Source organism: Littorina saxatilis, linkage group LG8 (genome assembly GCF_037325665.1).
Source record: "Littorina saxatilis isolate snail1 linkage group LG8, US_GU_Lsax_2.0, whole genome shotgun sequence".
Classification (NCBI taxonomy): Eukaryota; Metazoa; Mollusca; class Gastropoda; order Littorinimorpha; family Littorinidae; genus Littorina; species Littorina saxatilis.
This window is the reverse complement of record NC_090252.1, coordinates 7,000,153-7,016,642: the sequence shown is the minus strand read 5'-3', so window position 1 is coordinate 7,016,642 and position 16,490 is coordinate 7,000,153. Positions and strand designations below refer to the sequence as shown.

The window sequence follows — 16,490 nt, the reverse complement described above, 5'->3', positions numbered from 1 at the left end:
AAGATTAAAAGTTACAAGCGAGATCGGCAAAACACTGTCAGTTCGGAAATTTCCGTTCGTAGCGATCAGTGCTGAGTGTCTCTCAAAATCGTAGTCACTTTCAGAACATCACAATCCCAATTCACGATGTCTTTGAGTAAAGTGTAAAAAACCCGAGAAAAAAACCCAACCAAACACACAAAAACAAAAACAAACAGAAAATCCACATTTGTGGCTTTGGCTGTGTGATAGTCTAACTGAAATGACTATTCCAACTTGGACCCAAATTCCAACCTTGCGCACGGCCGATTCTAGAATGGACCAGCAACACGGGTTTTATTCTAGAATGGCACCCCTGTACTTGCGCAGGGTTAGAATTCCAACCTGGACCCGGTCCATTCTAGAATGAAACCGGATTCTAAGTTCGCGCAGAACACATGCATCAAACATGTGGCTAAGATGTGCCATTTATACAGCAAACATATGACATCCAGCAAACATTTGAATTGTACATCTGAATCTAAACTGCACTGTCAAAACGTTAGCGTGACATCTTCTCTCGAAATGCTTATTTCACCCGTGTGTAACGTTACGCATACGGGTCCTATTGAATATATATTTTCATTTTTACCGTTTCTCCATCGTTGTTAAGTTCCCCGAGTAAAGTTTGAAATGTCTAATTAGGCGACAGACGGTTCATGTGTCAAAAACATCGCAATATACACGTGCAAAATGTAACGCCGTTCCCATGTGTAGACTGCTAAAATCCACGTGCTATCCTCAGGAAAATGGCCTTCGTGAATGTATTTGAACTAATAATTCATTGATTTTTACATTATGTCTGTGACACAAAATTTAAAAATGTGCACCGAATTTTGCGTTGTGAGTATATATCTTCATGATTGCGCGCTTGCGTGTGTATTTGTGTATTTATATGTAAATCGGCGTGCTTTTTCTTTCTCCAGAAAACTCAACGCCAAACAAGAAGCCCCTCAGTCAACTCCCGACACTCCTATGCTTCCAACAACAGAAACCAAGACAAATACTCGCGACGAAGTGGCTCAAACTGGTGTATCCTTGGAAAGCATTATTAAAAACAGTCTTCAGAAAATCGGGTCATCGATCGGTATCCAGGACACAGCAGAAACTCGGTGCTGTAACATATTTTGATACTGAATACCGCTTCAGTTAAGGGGGTTTGAACATCTGACTTTTAAAAGATATTTCAAACTTCAGGAGAGTAACAAGAACACCAAACCCACTACACTAATGCACGCAAGACTATTGCTGGAAGGCAAATTTGACCCTACAATTAAGAACAATTTCAAAAATTATTGATAATCAAGATCGGAGAGGAGTAATCTTTTATGAAGCGAAACAATTATTTTCTCCATTTAATCACCGAGCTTCATCAACCGTAGAGTCAACGTGTCATGTCTGCTTCTTGTAAGTAGATGTTTATGGCATTCACGTGCAAATCATGACGTCAGCACCGTTCAGTCTCTCCTGGAGGGTGACTTTGGAAAAACAAGAAGTTTTGGTCGTCGATGCTTCATGTGACCTGCTAAACGAGTCAGATATCGCAAACATTGATGGAGTGAGGTGTCGGACGTTAGGATCTGCAGGATCTGCAACTAATACAAGGCAGGCACAGAGCAGTTTACCTGCATTTTTGCTGCTTGTTTCGATGTATACAATTGTAAGAGTTTTCGGCCGGTGGCTAAGTGCAGATATACGAAAACCGAAGAAATCTCACAAGATGAAGAATTCCCCAGTGTGCAGAGGCTTTAATTTTCTCACGAAAGACAATTTCGGAGGTTGTGGAAGGTGGCATTAAAGTCAACAAGTGTAGATATGAAGTTCCACGTGACGTCATCCTGCCTTTCTAGGAATGTTATTTTGCCAAAGACTTTACACTGATGAACTAAGACGTGAAGAATGATCATGCAAGAATTGTTTTGTCCTCTTAATAAAGAAACAGTATGGATAGGCGAGGTCACAACCTTCCACTTCCCTTAATTCAGCTTACGCACAGCCAACAGCCGCATCTGCCGGGACCACGTGACCTGCCAATGTGGTGCAGTTGGCCACCTCCCACTCGGGATTGAGGGCTGCTGTGCCCTCAAACAGGAGATGGCTGACCTTGTCCAATACAGAACAGAGAAAGTATTTAGCACTGCTGACTTTTTCCGACCCCACTCATTACTTAATGAGAAACTGATGATGACCCTGGCTACCATCCTGAGCAGGTCCTCTGTCGCCAGTTGGTTCTAGGGCGCTTCCTAGCACGCCCAGCTTGGAAAAAGCAAAGACAATAGACCCTCGCCTGGCCGAGGCAGCAGCCGGCGACGGGAAACAAACAAAATGTGCCTCCAGACATACAGTTTTGTGAGACATGGCACCCTGGATGGCTGAGGCACAAGCCTCCAGGCAAGCCGAATAACCAAATCGCCTCCAGACTCTGATAACTTGGGAGCAGAGGCCACAGCTCTACAAGCGATTTACATTCACCAAATGTGCCTCCAGACACACGTAGAACCTTAGACGGCCGAGGCTGTGGCAACTAAGGCTCCTTACAACCAAACCGCATCCAGACAAACTAACAGACGGCAAGGCACTTGCCCCTGGCAGTACGGCACCACAAGTCACTCCTAAGTGAAAAGAGATCCACAACGGCAGAACTGACTGCCACCGCTGACACTATAATGGCCCAGCTGGGTCTCCAAACCAACTCTATGACGTTACTTGACACCAACCTCCTGCTCGGGTGCCTCGTAGAAAGGGAGCTGGAGCGCGACAACCATCCCTCCCTGCGGTGGCCCTGTTTCCTCCGTGGTTTTTTTTAATTTAATTTTTAAAAATATTGTTTAAGTCCCACCCGGGAACATGCCCCTAATGGTTATACCGTGAGGGCGTTCAAAAGCACTTATCATCACGTCGAGGCACGAAAGGTTACTGTTACGGCATAGATAGTGTAAGGCGTATGAAAACAAGATTGCAATAAAGCAGTGAAACCGTTCCCACCAAAAGTGCCAGTTCATAATCATTCTCAAAACCGAAAACGAATCTGATGTTCACAATCACATCGACCTTTCTATCCTCGACCTTTTGTTGTCGATCTTTTGTTGCACTCGCTCGACCTTTTGGTCCTCGACATTTTGATTCTCTCCACTGGCTTATACCTCGGAGGGCCGATAGTGGTTTTCAGCCAGTTTGAAACAGACTAGTATAACACTCTCCACGGCCGTCTGAAAAAAACAACAACAGATTGTTGAATAAAAAGTTTGGACGGCTACGGTGCAGCCTTCCGAATAGTTGTTGTGAGAAGACTATAGTCAGGGGAGGTAACACCCAACTCTGACAGCAAGCGGTGCACTGCGGGAGACACAGGGTACAGCAAAAGGAAAGATAGATGATAAAATTCTTTACGAATGCCGAAAACTGATGAGTTATTTGCGCCTTACTGTTTGGAGTCTGTGTCCTGTTCTTTTCAACCGTCGCGATATAACCTTGAATGGTTGAAAACGACGTTAAACACCAAATAAATAAATAAATAAAGAAAGTTCTTTTCAAACGTTTTCTTTACGCTGAATGTGTGCATGTTCGACAATATGTTCTAAAGTACAGTATAATTAAGCACTTCGATGGAAGATGTATGTTGTCAACCAAAATGGATGATTAACACGGATCGATGTATCAGTAATTTAAGTCAAAATGAAGTTATTATAGCTGTTCAATAACTTTAAAAAAATCTGTTTTGGAGTGAAGAGTCAGGTTTGCTTTCCTTAAAAGAACGATTCCTGAATTGCATAATAAATTATGCGCTCATTTCTCCAACTGGTAACTAAGTTACAGTTATCTCATATGGTTTGTTTCCTCAGTTGTATTGTTCGTGGCATAATAAATAAAGCACGCGTTTATGTGAATGAAGTATACAACGACAGCATGGCCACCCCCCTCCAACCCACCCCCGGTTTCAAACCGTTCCCCAACTCTTTCCTCTCCTTTTCTAGCCAGAAGCGAGTGTTATGCACTGCCGAACCGCAAGTCTTTCATTCTAAACTTGCTATATGTGATATGTATGTCACTTTACTTTCGTCGTGGAGGCGCGAGTCATAATGCAACATCGGCATTTGTTGCATTTGTTTTCCTAATTTTAACTGTGTTTGGTCGCTTTTCTGAAGGAAGCATGCGTCAGCATTGGCGATGTTCTCTCCCCTTTTCTTCAATTTCATGCAAACGTCCGCGTTTTGGGAAAAACACTCGAGCCAAAATCGTTAGCATCCTTACACAGTTCTCTTTTCCATTCTTGAGCTTCATCATATATATGTATTCAAAGCATGTCTATTCGGCTTCCCTTGAATAGATGATCACAGTTTTTGCGTGAGAAATATGGCATGAGCACTAATCAGATTCCTGGAATCTCACTTTGGAAAGACATGTTTTGGTCATTGACTTTTGTCATTTACTTAACCAGTCAGACATGGCACAATAAGGCAAACATTGTTTTAAGGGAGGTGTCACGTTTCAATATATCACTTAAGGTGATTATGAACCGGTTAATTACTACTAATTAACTAACCACACCACGATCCACTCTCGCAGTCATACAATTAAATAGAGTCAACAAAAGTATAAGTTTCAGACGCCTGTTTATGTATAAACTCTCCACCTCCCTCGAGCCTTCACTCAAAATATGTTCCTTTTACGTTCTCAACACGTAAAAAACCAGTGTTCACTGACAAAATGCCAGTAGTATGTAGAAAATTATAGGAACACGCTGAACCCGTGTAAATATAGTTAAATGAGAATGTTCTGTTCGAAAAGCTCTAGTTCGTGCAGGTGTCCACACCCCACGTTGTCACTACTCCAATGAAATCACAGATACGAAAAGACAACGGTGGTCAACGGGGTGCGTACGACATGGTGCACTTAGCTTTATCTCTGCTGCTGCTGCTTAGCCGGTATGCTGGTTAGCCGGTTCGCTGGTTAGCCGGTCCGCTGGTTAGCCGGTCTCCTGGTTAGCCGGTCTCCTGGTTAGCGTAGCTTCAACAGGTCCCGCCAAAGTCAGCCGTGCAGATGTTACAGGAACTCGAAACGAACGAATCGGATCGAACGAACGAACGAACGAAGGCTGCAAACAGAAAGCATCGGTGCACTAAACATGTCAGCTACCCCTCACCCACCACCTTAAAACATGTCATCTTTAAATATCTCATCGAGCACGTGGGCCTGCACAAAACGGACTTTTTACAACAACAAAACAGTCATTTTCCGTCCTTCTCTCCCTATCTGCAAAAACCATATACAGATTAGTATTTTAGCGTCACAGAGAGTAAATTATGCGCTAACCTGGAAAGAACAACAGAGAGTATTTCATTCCACAACACAGACTCATCAACAGCGTTAAATAATGATTTATTACCTCAAAAGCCTATGATTGTACTCTCAATGGAAGCAAAGTCCGCCTCCTCCCTGGAACAGTCTCTGTTCGTCAACAGTGACCAAAAACCTCCAGAACCCCTTGTCGAATCCTTATGCGAAAGCCATCGCCGACGAAGGAATGTTGACGACTTGTCCTCAGCAAAATACGTGGCAGAGAAAAGGAATAGCTAGTGGAAGTTCCCCTAGAGTGCCGAATATAATACTCGGTGAAAAACCATCATACTCTAGAAACTGTGTATTAGATCCTTCCCCTTCTGCCGCTGGGTGTCAAGTGTCCCGTACTCGTGTCTCTGTCAGACAACCTAGCCAAATAACACGTGACTGACCTTGTCACAAAACCAGTCCAGCTATACACAATTTTGCCTCCCCAAGCAGAAAAAAGACACGAGAAACTCAATCCCTGAAAATCCCGTGTGCGCTGTCAGCGAAAAACCTGTCAGCTCTATGACAGCAGAAACCCGCACTGTGAAGCTCGTGCGTTTCAAAACATCCGTGCTCGGGAGCACTGTCAGCAAACTCTGCTGTGTCCAATATCACGCACAGGCGCTTTCTATCATAACCGACCAAGAACTGGCACTCCACTGAGTGACACTTTCTTGGTCTCTGTCACCCGATCGTGACACACCTCCCCTCTTCAAGACGAAACCTCGGTTTCGCTCACAGTCATGTTCTCCTCTACAGCCCGAGAGAGAAAGTCAGCTCCAACATTGTTGGCGCCCGGAATGACGCGTACCGTGAATTGGTACGGTTGGAGAATCAACGCCCAGCGCATAAGTCTGGCGTTTGCCAACCTTGCAACCTGAAGATATTGCAGAGGTTGATGGTCCGTCTCCAGACAGAAAGGTCGTCCGTACAGGTACGCTTCGAACTTCTGGATGCCCCAGACAATGGCGAGACACTCGCGTTCAACCGTTGCATACGCTGCCTCGGCCGAGGTCAGCTTGCGGCTGGCGAAGCAAACAGGGTGCAAAAACCCCTCTGTCTCCTGAAGCAACACTGCCCCAAGTCCCTTCCCTGAAGCGTCTGTCCTCAGCACGAAGTCCTTGTTCAGGTCTGGTAGTCGGAGAATAGGCTGACTGGTGAGTCGCCTCTTCAGGGTGTTGAATGCGGAGCTGCATTCCTCAGTCCACACTACAACGGTCGGTTGTAGTTTCTTGGTAAGGTTGGTCAGTGGTAGTGCGATTTCGGCAAAGTGCGGGATGAAGCGTCTGTAGAAGCTGGCTAGGCCCAGGAAAGACCTGACTTCTTTCTTCGTGCGCGGTGGCTCCGCCTCCCGAATCTTCTGGATCTTGTCGTCCTCTGGAACGAGCAATCCCTCGCCGACAACATGACCCAGGAAAGACAATTCCCGAAATCCCAAGTAGCACTTGGACGGTTTAGCTCCCAGATTTCCGTCCTTCAACCTTCCGAACACGTCGCGCAGGGCGTCGAGATGTTCAGTCCATGTCTCTGTCGCGATCAGCACATCGTCGATGAAACTGCTGATGTCCTCGCGCTTCAATGGTTCCAAAAGTTTCCTCATCATGCGAGTGAAGACGGCACCTGCATTCTGTAGACCAAATGGCATGACTGTCCACTGGAACTGGCCGAATGGAGTGGTAAATGCAGTCTTTGGGCGATCTTCCTCGGCAACTGGAATTTGCCAGTATCCCTTGGTGAGGTCCAGTTTGGAAAAGTACTTGGCCTTGGCCAAGTGACTGAAGAGGTAGTCCACATCAGGCATGGGTTCCGCGTCAAACGCCGTAATCTTGTTCAGCTTCCGGTAGTCGACACAGAACCTGACGCGTCCATCCTTCTTCTTCACAAGCACAATTGGTGAACTGTAGGGAGAGTTCGCTGGCTCGATGACGCCCAACTTCGTCATGTCGGCGATTTCTTTCCTGACCACCTCCTTCTGGGCATGAGGCATGGGATACTGCTTCGTCCTCACTGGCTGTTTCTCCAGCAAGTCGAAGGTAAACTCCTCTAGATGCGTCTGAAGTGGTATGTCTGTAAGGACCCGTGCTGCATCCTTCAGGATCTCTTGCAGGTCCGCCTGCTGGTCGTCCCCAAGATCAGGTGAGATGTGCACGTCCGTGTGATCTTCACTAGCCTCCAGCGGACAAACTGGTACACGTCCTCCTCCCTGTTCTTCCGTTGTCTCGTCCATCACGACAGCAACTGCTTCTGTCACTTTGTCCTTTTCCCCGTAGGCAGTCCTTTCTATGTAGGCGCGCAGCAGGTTGGCGTGGTACAGGCGTGCTTTCCCGTTCATGACGATCCTGTAGTCGTTCTGGCCCACTTTCGCTGTCACCTCAAAAGGTCCTTGCCACTGCAGTTGTAGCTTGTTGTGTTTGACAGGTAGAAGTAGCAACACCCGTTCTCCGATCTTGAAGCTGCGCGGTCGTGCCTTGCGGTCGAATCCTCGCGCGTAACGCTGTGCTGCTCTTCCCAGGTTCTCTTGAGCCAATTTGCAGGTCTCTTCAATCCTGTTCCTGAGTTCTACGATGTAGGTCGCTGTCGTCTGCACCTCCTCGTCAGCTTCTTCGTCCGTCCAAGCCTGACGCAGGATAGCCATGGGACCGCGTACCTGTCTGCCGTACAACAACTCAAATGGGGAAAAACCCAAGCTCTCCTGAGGAACCTCGCGGTATGCAAAAAGCAATGCTGGGATGTACCTGTCCCACGTGCGTGGTTTCTCCTGAGCTAGTTTCCTCAGCATGGTCTTCAAGGTGCCATTGAACCTCTCCACCAGTCCGTTGCACTGAGCATGGTAAGGAGTGGTAAAGTGCTGCTCCAGTGATAGCAGTCGTGCTGCCTCCGCCATCACTCCTCCCGTGAACTGCGTGCCTCTGTCGGTGAGTACCTCTGATGGAATTCCCAGCCGGGACCACATAGTAACCAGAGCCTCAGCTACTCTCGTGGCTTCAATCGATTTCAGAGGGATCGCCTCTGGGTATCGAGTAGCGTAGTCCACCATGGTCAAAATGTATCTGTTTCCGTCCTCAGACGCAGGCAAGATGGGCCCGATGATGTCCACTGCGACCCGACGAAAGGGTTCGTCGATGAGCGGCATCTTCTCTAAGGGGACCTTCCTCACCCTTCCTTTGGCAACCACCTTCTGGCACTTATCGCAGGACGCACAGAAACGTCGGACATCCGTGCAGATGCCTGGCCAGTAAAAGTGGCGCCAGACACGATCCGTGGTCTTCTTGGTGCCAAGATGACCTCCCAGAATCGAGTCGTGTGCCGTTGCCATGACACCCTCGCGAAACTCGCGAGGCACGACAACCTGTTTGAATGTACCTTCTTGGTTGCTAAACTCACGGTAGAGCAACTTCTTGTCCCTGAGGAACCTTGACCTCCCATGCTTCCCGCTCAGCTTCACCTTCCCCGACTTCGCGTGCTCCCGAGGAGTCGCTAATGTCGGATCAGATGCCTGAGCCTTCGCGAGAAGCGCGGGGGTCACGTTCCCCAGGGCAGCTCGTGCAGCAGGTAGGGGTTTGAGAGGTTTGTCCTCTCGCTCCGCCTGTGCCCGCGTGAGCACTGAAATGACGTCGGGAGACCGATAAACGGGAACCTCCCTGGTGACGCCGTCCACAAACTGAACCCGGTTTCCAATGAGCAAGTCGCATGGAGGATCGTCCATGACGACGGCCACAATGGTCCCCGTGAACAACGGGGTTACGACCTTGATCACTGCCGTGTTCAAGTCGTAAGCGTGAGATGCCTCGGCCATTCTCACCCTGATGCTGTCTCCTGTGTAGGCCATAGCTGGAACTAGACTCGCCCGAACCACTATCATGTCTGCCCCTGTGTCCCGCAGACCTTCGCCCTTCACCCCGTTAACGTAGACGTTGCAGTGGGGCTGGAAATGTTTCCTGGAGCACGGAACGCAGAGTTGTGGAATGGTGCATGAGCTCGTGACGTCCCTTAACTCCTCACTGCCAACAAAGTGTACGCCCTTCTGGTCAGCCTGTCTCCTGTGGCAGTCCTTCTTCACGTGGCCCCGCTTGTTGCAGTAGTAACACTGGATGTCAGATCTGGAACTCGATCCCTTGTGTCCCTGATCGTCCTTCCCGTCCCTGGGTCCTGAAGAACCCGAATTTCCCGATTTTCCTGGCCGTGAGCCTGAAGATTTGCCGGAGATTGCCTGGGCGTCCTCGTGTACTCTGATCCAGTCGGCTGCCTCCTGAGTAGTCTTTGGCTGGTGCTCCTGCACGAAGGTCACCACCTCAGGTCGCAGGCTGGACATCAGTTGTTCCATGACTATGAGGTCGGCAAGGTCGTCGACGGTCCAGTTCTTCTCGGCCATCTCCACCCAGCGCCGCAGGTAGAGATTAAGGCGTGCCACAAACTGATGGCTCAGCTCGCCGCTCAGTCTCTTGCTGTTACGCAGACGTCGTCTGTAGGCTTCCGCAGTCAGGTTGAAGCGCTGGAGTAACGCCTTCTTTAGTGCCTGATAGTTTCTCGCCTCGTCGTCCTCCAAAGCGTTGTAGAGCTGCAATGCGCGTCCTTTTAAGCAGGTGCTAAGGCGGCTAGCCCACGTGGCCTCTTCCCACTTCTGGTCGGATGCAATGCGCTCAAACCGGCGTAAAAAGTCGTCGAGCTCGTCCTTGTCATCGTCGAACGTCGGCAGTCTCGTACGGTCGGCAACAAATGTCGGCGCGCTAGCCTGAGTAAGCGTACCTTTCTCGGCCTGTAGCCTAGCTAGTTCTAGCTGGTGATCGCGTTCGGCCTGTTTGTCCTGTCTGTCACGTTCAGCCTGTCGTTCGGCCTGTCGTTCCCTTTCTTGTCTGTCAAGATCGTCTTTCCGTTCTCTTTCCTGTCTGTCTCGTTCGTCTTTCCTTTCCTGTCTGTCTCGTTCGTCTTTCTCTTTCTTGTCCTGTCGGTCACGTTCGGCCTGTCGTTCTTGTCTGTCAAGCTCTTCTTTTCTCGTCTGTCGCTCTATGTCTTCCCTACGTTCCAGCTCCTTGCGTTTAAGCAAACTACGCGCTCTAACGCGTGCGTCTCGCTCTGTCTGTTCCTCACTGCCAGGAGTCTCGAAAGTTATTCTCCTCGTCGGAGATCCCCCTGTAGCCATGGTTAGTTTTAGCAAAGCTTTATTACCAAAGTAAGTCTAACGCAGCTATAGCTAGAACACGCGGTGATGAAAGCGGTGGATACAAAAATCCAGCAACCGGAAAATGCAGAAGAAAAATCCAAACGGTGTAGAACAAAACGCGTAGCCTACTTTATGGCTGCTTTTTGCGGTGAAACAAAGTGTTTCCCACAGCCGTGGCCTACTTTATCGGCTGCTTTTTGCGGTGAAACAGAGTGTCTCCCACAGCCTTGGTTAGGACAGAAGTCCTCGGACCCTTCCCCCCCAAAATTCCAACAAAGTCAAAATATGGAGAAAAATCCAAGTAAAACAAGACTATAGAAATGTAACCTGTTACAGAATGCGAAACAACAATGTAGAGAAAACTGAGTAAAACGAATAACAAATCCGCTAACCCTGCTCAGCTCTCTGCAACGGAAAACTCTGAACGTACAACAACAAAGATTCACAAACAAAGGAAAGGGAAGTAATCACAGTTAGCGCATACAATAACTCACAAATTACAATTTACATTTCCTGCAAGATGTGAATCGCTTAAGGTGTGGTATATGATCAAAACTATACAAAAAAGGGTAGCACCAAGCAGAAAATAAGTCGAGCACTGACGAGATTATCTGCTCTTAGTTATCCTTAATTGGTGGGTCTTTATCAGTTGGAAATTAACTGAGTAAATCCCGGCTTGGCCCCCATGTGTCACGTTTCAATATATCACTTAAGGTGATTATGAACCGGTTAATTACTACTAATTAACTAACCACACCACGATCCACTCTCGCAGTCATACAATTAAATAGAGTCAACAAAAGTATAAGTTTCAGACGCCTGTTTATGTATAAACTCTCCACCTCCCTCGAGCCTTCACTCAAAATATGTTCCTTTTACGTTCTCAACACGTAAAAAACCAGTGTTCACTGACAAAATGCCAGTAGTATGTAGAAAATTATAGGAACACGCTGAACCCGTGTAAATATAGTTAAATGAGAATGTTCTGTTCGAAAAGCTCTAGTTCGTGCAGGTGTCCACACCCCACGTTGTCACTACTCCAATGAAATCACAGATACGAAAAGACAACGGTGGTCAACGGGGTGCGTACGACATGGTGCACTTAGCTTTATCTCTGCTGCTGCTGCTTAGCCGGTATGCTGGTTAGCCGGTTCGCTGGTTAGCCGGTCCGCTGGTTAGCCGGTCTCCTGGTTAGCCGGTCTCCTGGTTAGCGTAGCTTCAACAGGTCCCGCCAAAGTCAGCCGTGCAGATGTTACAGGAACTCGAAACGAACGAATCGGATCGAACGAACGAACGAACGAAGGCTGCAAACAGAAAGCATCGGTGCACTAAACATGTCAGCTACCCCTCACCCACCACCTTAAAACATGTCATCTTTAAATATCTCATCGAGCACGTGGGCCTGCACAAAACGGACTTTTTACAACAACAAAACAGTCATTTTCCGTCCTTCTCTCCCTATCTGCAAAAACCATATACAGATTAGTATTTTAGCGTCACAGAGAGTAAATTATGCGCTAACCTGGAAAGAACAACAGAGAGTATTTCATTCCACAACACAGACTCATCAACAGCGTTAAATAATGATTTATTACCTCAAAAGCCTATGATTGTACTCTCAATGGAAGCAAAGTCCGCCTCCTCCCTGGAACAGTCTCTGTTCGTCAACAGTGACCAAAAACCTCCAGAACCCCTTGTCGAATCCTTATGCGAAAGCCATCGCCGACGAAGGAATGTTGACGACTTGTCCTCAGCAAAATACGTGGCAGAGAAAAGGAATAGCTAGTGGAAGTTCCCCTAGAGTGCCGAATATAATACTCGGTGAAAAACCATCATACTCTAGAAACTGTGTATTAGATCCTTCCCCTTCTGCCGCTGGGTGTCAAGTGTCCCGTACTCGTGTCTCTGTCAGACAACCTAGCCAAATAACACGTGACTGACCTTGTCACAAAACCAGTCCAGCTATACACAATTTTGCCTCCCCAAGCAGAAAAAAGACACGAGAAACTCAATCCCTGAAAATCCCGTGTGCGCTGTCAGCGAAAAACCTGTCAGCTCTATGACAGCAGAAACCCGCACTGTGAAGCTCGTGCGTTTCAAAACATCCGTGCTCGGGAGCACTGTCAGCAAACTCTGCTGTGTCCAATATCACGCACAGGCGCTTTCTATCATAACCGACCAAGAACTGGCACTCCACTGAGTGACACTTTCTTGGTCTCTGTCACCCGATCGTGACAGGAGGTGACAGATTGTAGGAACTGTAGAGCAAGCAGTTATATATTTGCATCTGAAAATTATTATATGAGCACACATAAGATAGCCTTCCAGGATTTACTGACAACCATTTCCAAACACACTGGCCGCACTCCTTAGATGTTCACTTTGAAAGGAAAATGCTGGGAAGGCTAGAATTCAGGTGTCGTGGGTTGATTACAGTCAGGGGAGGTAACACGCATCGCTTATTGCAGGCAGAGCGTTAGGGGAGATACACTAAAATGAAAAACAGATGAATGTTCTTTGTGCTCGCCAACCCGAACCCACTCCCCAAGAAAATAAAGTAAAATAAAATTGAATAATCATAACAAAACAAAAATGACAAGGTGCGTCTCGTCGTTTGGATTCTGTGTCCTGTTCTTTTGTTTTAAGTTGAGTACAGTCCAATACTCTGTGGCAAACAAAATAATGTTCCAGCAACGAACCTAAAGTCATGCCTTAAAATATTACTTTAACTTTAATCTGTAGGTCCAGCACATTTTGAATAACTATTTACTATTGCGTTTCACATTTTTTGACAGGGTCGCTTTTCTTGTTGGCTTCAGTCTATAAGCCAGTAATGATAATCTCAACACAGAGTGCACAAGCAGCAAACTGATTATGGGAAATGAATCCGTCATTCAAACTCAGCACTCACACCAAATCAGGTGATAACATATTTTCACCTTCCTTTGTTTTCCAAGAAGACCTGTGTTTGATAATTCTCCGACACATTTGAAAGAGATGCTATGGGGAAAAGATCTCTTGTATCCGAACATGGTCAGCTCAATCATTTAAAAAAATAACTATAGCAGATCTGCTGGTGACAAAACAAGAACCTTTTAGCTTTTGGTTATTTGCCTATGTTTCGTCTGTATATCAGGAATGCATTTTGGGGTATATCTACTTTGGTATACCTAAAGATTATGTAACTGTGTCTTCCTATGTTAGTATGCCGCCATGTAATAGTTTTTGAGCTGGTTGACATGGTTTAGTTGGTGGGAGTAAAATTGTAAGCACTGAAACTGGTGTCGGCTAACCTATAATTTACTAGTCTTGGTCGAAAACAAGCAGTGCGATCATTTTCATTATGTAAAGCCCACATATTGAATAGATGTATTCATTTCGTTTAAAGCGACTTGTTTTATTTATTTGTGCAGAACTGTGTGTGCTAGTTCAAAAGTGACCCTGTGTTATTTCGTCTTCTTCTCGATCTCGTTGACCAAACGTACCCTGTGGGATTGAAAGGAGATATGAAAAAAGAAAATGTACACACAAACAATTATTTTATTTATTTTTCTCAAGTTCACAGGGTGATTGCAGATGGAATTTGGGTAATCATGTTATACTTGCTTATGTTCTCCATGTCTATGCATAGTATATATTATTGTAGATACTGTTGGTAATGTGGCACCTGTCATTCACTCTGCAAGTATTTGCACGTGTGCGTGTGTGTGTGCGTGTGTGTGTGTGTGTGTGTGTGTGTCTAGGTGTGTGTGTGTGTGTGTGTGTGTGTGTGTGTGAGTGTGTGTGTGGGTGCTTGATCATTATTACAGACAGTACTCATGTTTAATAAATGTGTCGACAACTCCCCGGTATCTGCTGTGTTTTATGTTTGGTATCTGGCATGCAACGCATCTCAGTTTCAAACGCCACTTTTAAAAAGCTGTTGTAAAAACGAGAAAAAAATCTAAGCAACCAAACAGGGACACTCGCACACTCCCCTTTCCTCAAACAAACAAACAAACCAAAAACCAAAAAAACAAGAGAAAAGAAAGAAACAAACAGCATACAAACATACAGGTACATTTGACCACAAGAAGTTCAAGGGACACTCGTCTGCAAAGGTATTCAAAGTAACCAAACACTAGTTCAAATCCATAACAGAAGAAGCTCTCGGGATGATTTGAGATTTCTTTTTAGCCAGGAGTATTCCTCAGGTTTATGATAAGACAACAACAGCAAGCAAATAGCCATGTGCAATCCTTATTAAATGATCTCTGTTCTCCATATTTCATCAAGTGGTATTCCACAATTCGACGACAGCTGTACGTTTAGATAAGTACTGTCCTGGCTTCCAGGTGTCGAACCGTACCGCATGAAATTGTCAATATATCTTACAGATTACCTGTCGTTTAAGTACCTAGAGGAGCATAGCCACCAGTCTTCAGTAATAGAAAGGTAACCATGCAACCCTCCACGCACTTTTGTCTAAATGATCGAGTTCGATAGTCAGCTTCTCTGATCAGTTGTGAACTTGCGGTTTTATTTTTTGTTAAGCGCATGCGTTGAATGCTGGTGGCACGCACGTACCGAAAAGTGTGCCAGACAGCCCAGTGAAGTGCCTTAAATGGCATATAAAGTGTGAATAAAATGACACAGGAATGAACGTTTTAGTTGGGGTACGAAAATGGGTGCAATAATTGTTTTGCTCAGTTTAGTTTCGCATGCTTATTCCTATTAAAATCATGTGTTCAAGTGATCAGGCTATTTTGTGTAACTGATTGATGATGCCATGAATTGAGATCGACAGGGTCAGAAAGGAGAGAAATGCACGTGTTTAATTGTTTCTCGTACCTATCCAAGTGCTTTGTAATAAATATATACCACAGTAAAATTAGTGTTTTATGTATCTACATGTAAAACAAATCGGAAATACCACTTTAATATTGACGTGTGATAGTGCGCGCGTGTGTGTGCTTACTTAAGTACTTGTGTGTTTGCAAGCGCATGTCTGCATACGCCTTTTATTGTGAGGAGAGGGATAAAGGGTGTGACGAAGTGGGTGTGGTTGTGTTGAGGGTGGTGGAAGGGGGCTATCAAACAAACAGATCGTCCGTGTGTGTCTGTGCGTCTGTTCGTCAATGACAGAAGGAGAGAGATAGCCGAACGGAAATGAGAGAGAGGAGAGAGAGAGAGAGAGAGAGAGAGAGAGAGAGAGAGAGAGAGAGAGAGAGAGAGAGAGAGAGAGAGAGAGAGAGAGAGAGATTTTGTGTACAGACACAGAAATTTGGTTGAATAAAAAAGTGACAAATTGATGTGGCTTGCCTATAATTGCTTTCACTGGTTATTGCAGATACATTGCCCTGTCTGTAGAAATCATTGTTAATGTTCTTGCGGTCATCATTTTATGCAAATTACCTCAAACAGCGACGGTATAAGAGGTACGTGAATCGTGAACTGTGCTAGTTACTGAACAGAATTAAGCAGGTGCATTTAGGTGCATTGCTGTTTGCAATGTTCGAGGATGTTTAATGTTAAAACATCTTTCACTGCTAAAAAGGCCATGTATTTCCCTACTGTTCGAAACAAACAGCTTGATTTAAGCACACTGCAGTTCAGGTTTGAAGGCAACTTATTCGCGTTAATAAAAATTTAGTTTTGTCTTGTCTAGTCTTTTCTCTCTCTACAGCTGATAAGAGCGCAAACAACCACGACCTTACTTTTTCCTATTGGAAGTCACCGAGTTACCTCTCTTCGCGTAGCTGATCTGAATACACTCTGCAATGAGAAGCACAGAGCCAAAACCATTCAAACATGTTTATTCATGGGCCTGTGAAACTGTGATCATTGTGCTTATTTCTACACAGCTCTGTCCCCGTTGAACACAAAAGGTGCTCTATTTCTCAGGAACCGTACCCGTGTATTAGCGTGCTGTGTGTCAGTCAGTTTTGTTAGGTTGATAGGCCTACCTTCATGGGTCAAATGACGTAGTTGTGTTCTAGTTTCG

At 46.0% G+C, this 16,490-nt stretch overlaps 1 long non-coding RNA gene across 1 annotated transcript in view; it reads left to right on the top strand.

Annotated features, from left to right (window-relative positions):
* LOC138972638 (uncharacterized) overlaps nt 1–15,733 on the top strand; it is a 21,024-nt gene extending 5,291 nt beyond the window's left edge. The window contains exons 5-6 of the long non-coding RNA XR_011457694.1: nt 945–4,496; nt 12,749–15,733. This is a non-coding gene — a long non-coding RNA (uncharacterized lncRNA). The remainder of the gene's footprint in view (nt 1–944; nt 4,497–12,748) is intronic.
* Nucleotides 15,734–16,490: the final 757 nt, after the last annotated feature.